The sequence below is a fragment of the Pygoscelis adeliae genome, unplaced genomic scaffold (assembly GCF_000699105.1).
Source record: "Pygoscelis adeliae isolate BGI_AS28 unplaced genomic scaffold, ASM69910v1 Scaffold38, whole genome shotgun sequence".
NCBI classification, from domain to species: Eukaryota; Metazoa; Chordata; class Aves; order Sphenisciformes; family Spheniscidae; genus Pygoscelis; species Pygoscelis adeliae.
Genome location: NW_008825614.1, coordinates 4,817,500 through 4,829,647, shown reverse-complemented (window position 1 = coordinate 4,829,647; position 12,148 = coordinate 4,817,500).

The following is a 12,148-nucleotide window of genomic DNA, read 5'->3' as shown; positions in this document are numbered from 1 at the left end:
AACTGCTGAAATTTGCAGCGCCATCCGTATTTTGGGATTCAAAAAAACTTCAAAATAATTTTGCCTCTGAAATACTAGAATATTCTTATCCCACCTGGGCCTTAATTCCAAGAAAATATGAAGAAGATACTAGTAGATACCTGCTGAAGGTTATTTTATTCACCACTAGGAGTCCTCTACTAGAAGCATGTCCTTTTCTGACCATCAAGTATTCGTTTTAGATCAGATTTCACCAAACAGAAGCAGGCATGACACGAGAGGTGTACCAGCTTTTGTTAATAGGTCAGAGCCCTGTTGCATGAGCACCCCACCCCCTTCATAAAGAAGAGCCACCAGTCTCTGGTGCAAGTTCATGGAAGGAAAACAGGCTTGAGCAACCTCCTTTCTGTCTGTCCTGAGGCACTAAACCTTCTCCCTGATGGTGTGATTTTCTTCCACTTGGCCCCTTTTATTTTATAATGAAGTAGAATGAGAAGAGGAAAAAATCTTCAATTTACATACTACTTACTATATTGTGTCAAAATTATTCCCTATGAATGGACCCTTTGAAGGTCTCTGAAATGAATGCTGCATTAGGGTGAACTCCATCCTCTACTTGAAGGCTTTGGGAAGTTTCCGTCTTCTCAGTCCCCCATGACAGTTTTCAAAATAATCTTGTTCGTGTAACCTTTAGCTATACTGTTAAAATGCACCTGAAAATCATAGGCCTTTTGAAAAAAATTTTGCTTTATTTATAGGATTGATTTTCTTTAACTTATCAACCCCAAATGAGTACCTCATACATGCTTATTGCTCCTGGCCATGCATAAAATCTACAAGAATAAATCGGAAAAGGCAGAATCCCTACCATTTTTACGTACACAGACTTGGAGTCTGGCACTTGCTCTTTTGCACAGTTACCTGTGTGAAGGCAGGCACGTTTTTAGATGGGATAAAATGAATAACCTGGCACTTGTACTACTGTGTCACACAGCAGGCGCAGCGGCTCCAAATTCTGCTGTTTGCTGGCTAGGACCTCCTTCTAGATAGGCTAATCAGTCCTGACCACAGAGCTATGGGTTAAGGAGTAAGTAGGTCAGTTCTGTGGAGGTGGACTCTGTTTTGGGGAAAAGGAGAAGTAGAATTAGTCACAGATACCTCTTCTTCAGCATACAGTTCATTGAGATTAAATGCTCTGTGTTATAGCTATAGATGGGGTGGGATTTGAGGCATGTCACAGCATAGAGCCAGGAGCAGCTGCTGTCATTTTTAGTGGCAATTCCAGAGCAAACTAAATTCAAGAACCCTTATGGTAAGGGTGAAATTCTTTATGCCTTTCATCCTTATGAAATCATGGGCTACACAGATAAGACAATGGGTGAGAGGAAATGTACATGAACATACATCTGAAATGCATGAACTGAAGAAAACACATCTCATAAATTTAATATATATATAAATAATATAATACAGATTATATGATTATATATAATGGAATGCATGAACAAAAATTGTGCTTTGCCTAAAGCACGTGGGAAATTGGTGGTAGAGCTAGAAATTGCACAACACCTCGTGTTAGCGGAAGATCATTCTTCTGTAACTGCAGCAAAAAGCTGAAGGAAGGTTTATTCCTATATTAGCTTTCATTTTTCAGGCAGCATTGCCCTTTTAAAGATATCCCTTCAAAAGATGGACCTTTTAAGAATGTCTGCAGATCTGGACTCCCTCAGATTAACTGAGGGCACATATTTCAAAGGGAAGTGCTGTTCATGGGGAATTCTCTGCCAGCCGCCCAGATCTCAGCCGCAGAAGTAAGGGATAAGTAGTAAAGGAGTTTAAATTTCCTCAAGCTGCCTTCTGTTGTGCTTCAGCTTTGATCTGCCAGGATTACCTCGAGAGGTGGGAAAAGTAGTTAATTTTCCACTTTTACTTGACACTTCCCCTTTCTCTAGGGGCTGCTGTGTTAGTGCCCACTACCCACTAGGTGAGCTGAACGCAATACCAGAACTTGCACTTTCTTGGCGTTGACTGATTTCACAGGCTGTCAGACAAGGGAGCCATTTGGTGATTTTTCATTGGTTTCAGCGGAGCTGCCAGCCAACTACAACCAGCAAGGTGGACTTTCTACTCTGCTCAGGCCATGATGCCACCATCTTTACCTTGGCTTTTCCCATGTTCCCCCTGCGGTCCCACAGAGCCTTAGTCCCCATGGAACCCCCTTTAAATATCCTTATAAATATTTCTTTATCTTTCTCCAGCTCCAGATTAAAACCATTCTTTGCGGTGATGCCTACTAAAGACTTGACTGTGCTTAGGTGACTTCTGCTATGCTTTTAAAGTTAAATATGTTGTCTTATTGTCTTCTTTTACTCCCTCATCTTTTGCCTTTGGAGTTATATTTAGGCTTTTTGTTTTATTATTAATTAGACACCATCCTTTTGTTCTGCTCTTGTAGCACCTCAAATAATGGATTCTCAGCCATGACCAAGGCTCCTGACTTCTTCAGTAATACAAATATTTGGCAACGGAGTACAGTGTGTGTTTGTTTTTAAACAACCGTCACTTGGAAGCTCTCATGTCCTTGCACTGTTGTCAGCTGTTGAAAAGGACAGAACAGCAGATGGACTAGAAAAAATGACTAACTGTGACTTGAGCTCTACTTCTGCACTAGGAGTAAGAGGGATCAGAAATGATGCTGTCCTCGCCTCCAGGCTCCATCTTTTTGCAAAATTTTTGCACTGATATCCTGGTTGGGTGCATACTTAGCACCAGATGAGGCTGACCCTTGTGCTGTGGCTGGCTAACCAGCCTGCCTGGCAGAGGCTGTCCTGGAAGAAGAGAGGTGGCAGTGGCACGTGATGGCCAGGGTGCATGTCACGTGGTGGCACCTCACTCTCAGAGGTGCCTTGCTCTAAGGTATGCTCCTTAACTGCAGCGTACTGTGACAGCCTTTCGGGCACCATGTGCTAGTATCATGTGCCATGTACCTACAGCCTGTCATATAGCTCAGATGTATATTGCAGACTCTGTCCCACACAGCAAAAACAATAAAACCTGAGATACATTTTTTGTTTCCTCTGTGGCAGGAAGCAGAGGAGACCTCTATAGTGTAAACACTCTGAGCTGAGCCACTCGGATGGTCACAACCATCCTTGAACTGATACAGGTATTAGTGGTAACCTCCAGGACTTTCAATATGCCTTAGCTTTCATGGTAGTATGTGTTCAGATCAGGGACAATTTTAAATCAGGTATGCAAAAAGCCAAATACAGCTTCTTCACTGGAACCACATCGTGTTATAAGGGATCAGCCAGGCCTGCCAGCGTGGTCTATGCTTGGGGTAAGCCTCTTCTGGCCTTCTCAGCTCTGCTCCCAAGACACAAAGGGCAGATAAAATAGCATCATGGCAATTTCTAAAAAATGCAATGAGTCAGTTCCTGTTAATGATGAGACCCCTGTGAGTCAGATCATTAGCACGGATTTTCATTTCCATTGCTCTCGCTGTTGGTTTTTTCTTTTTTTTTTTTTTTTTTTTAAAGAAAGGGGGATATTTTCTTTTTACAACAGTTTTTTAAGCTGCTTTCCTAAGGAAATAGATCTTATGCGGTGATGACCTCTGTTTGCCCATTGTTCTTTCCTTTCTCAGGAACTTTTGTGCCCATCAACAAGAATTGGTAGAAATATAGCAATTTCAAAGTTGCTAAGTCCCTGCAATCTTCATGAAAATAGCTGGCTGGATAGAGGAAAAAGACCCTGTTAGTGCTGTGGTGTGAGAAATGCCACAAAGGCAACTCACTCTATTAGTCACCAGAGAATCCACACCCCTAGATGGCAGGAAAAGCTTCAGAGTTTGCATGTTATTAGACCTCAAACAGAGACACATCTATTAGAAACTAAAAGTAATGTTTGCTGCTGCTCCCAGGAAAACTGATTTTTAATTGTATAAAATCCATTCCTGTAAAAGAAGTGTCTGTATCTTGCTCTGTAGAGTCATATGCTCCCCTCTCTCCGTACGCATTAAGATTTAAGGTACTCATCAGTGGGAAATATGTATAATCTCCCACAGGACTACAGTCTCTTCTTCAGTACCAACATATTAAAACTAGACTTCTTAACCATTCATATTAATTAGTCTGTAAGGAACCATTATCAAAATATGGTGTGAATACATAATTATGAGGGTGTGTTGTCTGGCAGGAAAATGAGGGTCTGATCCTGCCTCCTCCAAAGTAAATGGCAGCTTCACCACTAATTTTTGTATGAGCAATAGTGAGCCCTAAGGCAGCAGAAACAGGAGACAATTTTCCCCTTCCTGCCTCACTGGAAGCACTGTCCCACCCTTGCTGAGAAAGCACTTCACCCCTCCTGGGAGGGGAGATAGAAAGAAGAGCGTTTGGCGGCTATTATCAATATTCATGTACAGCTGCAATTCACAGGCCTTATTCCCCGCTGAAATGTGCCGTTAGCTTCAGCAGGGCTCTACCCACAGAGAGTGGGACGGACCTCTGTTAGCGGCAGTCAGGCATGCCTGCCCGTGCTCTAGGTGCATCTACTGTCCTGCTCCAGGAGAGGACAGCCTGATTCTTCTCCAGTGTCGGGGCTGCCTTTGTCACCTGGTCCTGGAGCTTGTGAGATGGGTCAGCAGACTGGCCTATGTGTGACAATGCTTCAGCATAGACTGGAGGCTTCAGACAGTTGCAGAAGTTCAAATTCTGCCATTTCACTGGGCTTAGGAGTAGGCAAAATATTTGTTTGCCCCAGATAAATGCAGTGCCAGAGCCTACAAAATACAGCAAGCTATGTGTTAATTTTCAAATATCAAGCCCAAAGTTCATCTCAGATTAGGATCTCTTCCCCCCCCCCCTTTTTTTTTTCTTTGTTTGTTTGTTTTCCCTTAAATAAAAAATAGCATGGTTTAGGAAATGCAGAATGGGACTGGAAAACTGGAAAGGGATCTTCGATCTTGTTTTTCTGCTACTGATTTGTTTGCAGCCTTGGGAGAACATGAGAACATTATTTCTCCAGCCCCAATTACTGTCTTGTTTATAATTTGGTGGAAGAGCTTTCCCTGCTGTTTCCCATCCCCAAGTTTCCCTTGTTCTTGGCTTAGCCATATGCAAGAGCAGTGGTTTTTTTGCTAGCACTAGAACATTTCCCCCCTCTTAGCCAGCATTTCTTTCTCTCTTGCAGCTCCTGTCTCTCCCATTCACTGCAGCAAAGTTACACTGCATTGGGAAGAGCAAGGGTAGAATACGGACCTGTTCCCAGCTGCCACCTCGCTGCCCTCCCTACCTGAGTGCTGTGGGGGGCAACTGTCCTGACAGAGAGACCCCAACAGAGCTGCCCTGCTGTTTTAGGGAATGATGCTCTGGCAAGACATCTGCAAAGGGATTACATTTCACTTACACTCTGTGCTGGTATAACTGGACAGGCATGCTTAAAAACACCATCGTGAGATTTTCAGTCTTGAGGCTTTACTGACTATTATTGCAAGACGGGCAGCCTTAGAGATGGAAATCTCCTAATTACGCACATAACCTTGACAGTGGTAGTGCGGACCTCCCGTTAGTGTCTTACTGTTAACAAGTTCCCACCCCAGTCAACATCAATGACCCTGGTGGTGGTTGGACGCTAAAGGCTGGATTGAAATCCGTACTTTATTTTTACTAAAGAACTGTTGCATATCAGTAATGGTGAAGGTCAATTATTGTTGTGAGAAAACTGGATGTATAACATCAAAAGGGCAGGCATTCAATGGGATTTTCTCCATATGCAACGGAGAATTTCAGAAGTCCCTTCTAGGTGCATAACTGTGATCTTTTTTGCATCCAGTTACCTCTAAAAATCTGGCCTTTGGTCACCGATCACTTGAACTGAACTGTTGTTTGTGAGCAAGCGGAGAGGAAGAGAGAATCAAGTTAGCAGCCTCTTAACACTCGAATATCACCCTTTTTTGTTAGAATTTCCTCCACTTGAACATTTTGTTGGCTTTTAGGAGAACGAGAAGTTGAAATACATCAGGAGCTAGGAGAACAGCTTATTCTCACCCTCTGTCTAAACGTTATATATCCTTGGGATTTCAGAAGCGTCCTGAGACTCCCAGTGCCAAAAGCTTGAGTTTGGTTGAGATTTACTTAGCCAGAAACAAATTCCCAAACCTTGGGTATTTTCACCAACTTTCACCTCTTTCTAAGCAATATTCTTTCTGTAAAATTGAACAGCTAACAATCCCTGCAAAATGAACATTTGCTAATTGGATTTAGTGAAGTCAGGACTGCATGTCGATGATGTGCTCAATAAAGTGCTTTAACCTTTAGCACAGAATTTGACTACTGCAGTGATTGTTTAACTAGAAAATGCCATCAAAACCGCAAGTAAAGCAGGCTGCTATACTGACTGTACCTAGCCACTAGAGAGAGACATTATCCCATGTAGTAAACTGAAATGTTTCACTTGCGAATGTCCGGGGACCTCTCCTCAGAGAGAAGTATCCTGTTCATCTGGAGCGGGTGATCGAATCGACTCACTGACTAAACCTTGGAGAGCTGTGGCCATGAGCACGTCACGTGCCGCGTGTACAAGGAGGCCATTCCAAAACGCTGTAACGATGACATGGGGAAGGTGTTAAATTTACATTTTTACATTTTCAATCAAATCAGTGCATCTGTGGTTAGACAAGGGAAGAAGCAAGTTAACTGTTGCTCTTCGATGGAGCAGGGCAGATGCTAATCAAGGCCGTGCAGCCAGCTTCTTCCAGCGTGACACTCGGGCATACACAGACCTCTCGGGTTTTACAGACAGACCAAGAGCCAGATCTTATAAAACGTGCGGCGAGCTGCACAAACCTATATATTTTTGTACACATTGTTGCAGAACCTTGAGCACCAGAAGTCCTCTATGGTGTTTGCTGAAAATAAGTAATACCGGCCTTGTTTTGACCAGGTATGTTATAATTCTAATCCCTGTTTGCTCTGAAGTGCTCCTTTACAGATGTTACCTGCCCCCTTCCAGATGTAAGCGGGGCGGTTGGTGGCTGGTTGAGCACAGTGCCTTCTGCACCTGCAGACCTGCTTTTTCACCTTTTCAGTGCTGACACAAGCCTCATGTGACTACCAGATTTGTAACGGGAACTTGAGAGTGCTAAGGTGTGCTGTGCTGTCGGTGGCGATCTCGGAGCGTTCACTGGTGCGTGAACGGTTAATGTGGGCTGCCCAGTCCTGAGACGAACAGGTGCTCATCTGATCAGAAAGGAGAACTGGGCAGACTAGAAACTTTCATGAATTGATAGCGGAAACGTCCATAAAACTAACACTACATTCAGGCTGATAAATGTGTGGTGCGGGCTTGGATAATGCCCGGAGGTCAAAAGCTGCACTTCTATTTGTAAAGCCTGCCAAAACATTCAAGCTTCCAAGCACAGGAATATCTAGTTTAAAGTAACAGTGGTGCAAAACATAGGAAGTCTGACCGTGCTAAAAATGCATCTGGCTACAAAAGCGGCTTGTCCTGTGAATAAGCAGGATAGTGCCTGATGTGTAAGTGGGGCTGGGTATTTAACCTCGGTGATTTTCTGCAGTCAGGTGCCAGCTTTGAGTCCCAGAAGGAATTCCTTGAGAGGGGAGTAAGCACTGCCTTGCTGTTTTGATCTTTCACAGAGTACTGAGCTATTAGGATCAAGTGGTCATTTCCTACGTGATTAGTTTTCTTTTAACGCAGGCAACGAATAACACTAGCATAGCATGAGTTTTTGTGCGTGCTGTTTAAGTTATTTAGGAAGTCATACAGTTCTCCTTTTTGCTAACACGTAAACACTAGATAACAAGCATTTGATTTATGGCTTCTAATTAATTGCTTTATATGGGTTCTTTAACCTCGAGTTAGAATTTATATTAGTATCTTTCTTTGCACCTGCACTTACTCTCAATTTCTCAAAATAGAGTGGAGACTCGCATGTGAAAATCCCACCGAATTTCACAGGCTGCTTTGAAAATCTCAGTAGTAGCACTTTAATGCTCTGAAGGTACAAATTCAGCTGTATGCAAACGTGCAAAGAGAAGTCTCAGCCATGGGTTTCCACTAAGACTTAACTAGGTGCATGTTGAAAGTGAGCGTTCATTTTTTGTCTTGCAAATTAGCAAGCACTCGACTGAGGGGAGTCCTCAATCATTATGCAAATAATAAAGGGGTAAAGTCCCCTTTTCTCGTCTTTTTATATAACAGCACACCCTTAGCGCATCCTCAGAATTAATCAGTTTTAAGGATTGATTACTGTAAGGCACCGCAATCTGCTGTGGCATTAAAACATTAAAATGAAACTTCTTAAAACCCCCTTTTTGAAGAGCTAACCGAACGTGGGTTGCAGGCAGGGGTATTTCCTGGCCAGCTGTGTTGATTCCGAGAAGCTTTTCTAGAATCTGGCACGACACTTTCTAGCATCTTACGACTGTTTCACACTTCTACTTTTACCATGCTTTCTGAATACTGGAAAATTACCTGTAAACATAAATGTTTAAATAAAAAAACCCATGTGTAGTACATACTCATGTATCATAGCATGGTGCAAACAGCACTTGAAAAGTCTGTAAATCAATGAAGAGTTTCAAGTTTATACACTGAGTAAAGAATATAGAATTATATACACACAACTACCATCTTGATTGCTGATACTAATCTTCTAAGATGTGAAAACAATTTTTAAAAGTGTAAAGGAAAATGCTACCCTCAGTTTCCATGAGAAGGGAAAAAAAAAGTGCAAGAGAGATTCACAGAAAGGAGAATTGTTTTCTGCTTCTCTTCAGCTTTCCAAAAATGGACAAGGACAGGGCTTTGCTCCTCCCATCTAACCAGTTGTCCAGCTCCAGGCCACCATGGCATACTGCCATTTCAATTTGCAATATGGATCCAGCACCCCACCCTAAAATTCAGTAAATCCATACTGCTGTGCAGAGGGAATAGGAAGAGGTTCAGGAACTTTCTGGAGACTTGAACTCGGCTGTGAGAGGGGCTCATTTTTCTCCTCCTGAAAGAAACCTGCTGTGACAAGTTTGTGGCATTACCTGTCTGCCAGGAAATCTACATCCACCATACGAACCTAACTTCATTAGAGTTGCACATAGGCACAACATGATTAACCTAACTTTGCAGAGAATGTATTATTAAAGCTTTTCTTTCACAATTATCATTTTGCCTACTGAAAAAAAACCAACAGGTATTTTTGTGCTCTCACCCAAATGCAAATGACCTCTTTTGGAGGTTCAGAGACCCTTTTGTAGTGTGTCTAAAGAGTTGTTGCCTGTTTTCATTTAGATATGGAGATGACATAGCGTTGAAAGAGTGGCTGTCTTTGCAATACAAGAACTCCTGACCAGGACAAGGAGCACGCAACTAAGATGCCATTGCTTAGTGTACCCAGGCCAGTTTTCATCTGCATGCAAAGGTGGGGACTCTGGGAACCCGGGTGGCCAGTGCTGTGTGCTTATGCACTCGTGCTGTGTATATATACTTAATAACTTTCCTTTGCTGCTGAGTATACACTTCACCTTTGAGGAACTCCGAGGGTAAGTATTTCCACTAGCTTGAAGATGGGGAAACAGATGGGAGAAAGCCAATGGCTTGTATAAGGACGGAAGTCCTGGCTAGCTCAGGACTGTGAGGCTTATAGTTCTGTGTTCACACCGTGCAACCACAGCGCTGTGCACCAATAACATGTTTCAGTTCATTCCCATTTATGCAGGAAAATGAGACCATTCAAATAACTAAATAGGCCCCTTCCCTGGAATGGGAATGCATCCCATTAAAACGTGTGTCATAAGAAATAAAGGTAGGCTAAGTTCATACCTGTCATCTTTTTTTTTTTCTTTCTCTCTGTTAGTTGCATTGTTTCAGCATCCACTTTCTAAAGGACTTTGTAATTGAAGTGGCTGGTTATTAAAAGGAAACTTCTTAGGGTGGCTCAGCTTAATTGTGCTCTCGTTGGAGTGAAACAGGATGCTTGGCCCAAACCTTATTTCCTTCATTTCACCCTGTTCTATTACAAGCACTTTCCGGCATCCTGCAGTAAAATATCAGTGACGCTGCATCTTTTCGAGCCCGGGGCATCTGAAGGGATGATCACGGAAATTTTCATTTATCAATCGCAGAAGCAATGAGGATACCCGTGTCTTACCGCGGGCAATTCTGTAGGGCCACTTTTCCACTTTTCACTTCTTCCACTAGAGGGGGTTACATGTTCTGGTTCAGAGCGCTACAGCAGCCCAAGATAAGATGGAGCTGCTTCTTGTCCACCTATATTTTTAACTGATACAGTTAACTCATAAATACAATAATGAGCTAACGGTACTAGGACTTGAGGCCCTAATAACCATTAGAAAAATCATTAATTACCAGGAAATTAGAGAGGTGTCTGTTAAGTGCTTAAATTTGCAACCTTCTGTCCACAAACAAGAAATCCAAACGCTTGCCTGAATCATAGCTAACTTCCCACACATTGGTTATAAGCTATATCTTGTTTATTTCTGCACATATTACTCTCAGTAAATGATTAGATTTGTCACCCATGACCCAGTATGCTGTTTGCAATTATTTCTTATATTAAATTAATCACTACATATTTACTTTGAGAAATTATGTATGATATATCGATGCACGCATGTGCATAAGTGTATGTGAGCACATGAACTTTCCTGATTGCCTTTCCTCTTGTATGGCAAATTAGAAATAACGGCATCCAAGCCAGCGGAGTTATGCCGATGGGGATACTAGCACAGAGAGAGGGGGAAAATTGCTGTACAAACTTCTCTTTCTTTCATATTTTAAGTGTTTCTACTTATTTACTGAATTCTAAGGATATGGGCAGTCTAATCTCCATTAGCAGATACGTGAATACTTGTGGCTCTAAGTTTTAAGGCTGCTGATGTGCACTGCACTCAGCCTCGCTTTTTCCACCTCCCACGTCTTGTGGTTGTGCCTGGGTGGGGTGATCTGCACACATATGGACTCCCACCATATCTTTGGCACTTTGTGTAGCAATAATAATACCCAGATAACTGCTTTGCAGAATCAGATCCTTCGTGAATTACTTACTGGGTGAAAGTAATTCACATGGTTTGTGACTTTTTCCTGAGTAACGTAAAGCCTCTCCTTTATACAATGATCATTAATTAGTAGTAGCTCGTTTTCTAGGAAAACTAAAGCTTCTGCTATGCATAGAAACAGGACTTCCAACAGTTTGGGCTCCTGTAATGTTTTGGGTTTTTTTATAAAAAGCTTTCTATCTCTGTTTAGTTTCCATCTAATGTTATAGATTTTTCATTCTCGGAGATTTCTGTTCTGTATTGTGTTTTATTCTTCATTGCAATGTTTTCTCTGTCTTCTCTGAACAAAATTTCTTCTCAGCAGAACTCACCCCCAACCACTTCGAAGTCTGAGCTGAATTTACAGATCCATTGTGTTTGAGTGGGTTCAAAATGAGACAGAAATATTCACTTTTAATCTGTTATATTTCTGAGGTGCTAATTACTTTGCCACCTCTTATTTGCCACCCAGTTCAAACTGGCAACCCGAATGCTATGAGAAAGTCTTTTAATAATCTTTTAAGAAAATGATATAGAGTAATTTACTTCTGCAACAAGTAACTTGCTTCAGGAAGGGGATCACTGAGACCCAGACAGTTGTGATAATGCGGATTTCAAGCCATAAACACTTCAGCTTGAAAAGAAACCAGAATTATACCTACTAAGAACCAAGTTTTAAACAACCTGGTAGGTTTCATTACTTTTGTCTGTAAACAGATAGCATTCTTTATCCCCATACAAAAGGTGGACAGGAGCCTCCAGTATGTATACATACAAAGTCCTTTCTTGACTTTTTGACTCTGTTCCTTGCTTAACTAATACTAATGATGAATTCAGGGACACTGGATTTTACATAACCTCAGCGAATGATCTTCTCAGTTACACCTTGTTGCAAAGCAGCAAGGCAGAGACGGGAGGGAAGCGATATTGCTTTGAAAGAAACGGCCTCGTACCTTCACGGAGTGAGTATGCGTGTGAACCCTTATTGACACACAAATGAACTGTGTTTTTTGAAGTATTACATTGTTTTGTCTTCTGGGCTGCCTGGGGTTCTTCCGAGCGCAACTAACAAAGGCTTGAAGAAAGGATCCAAAACA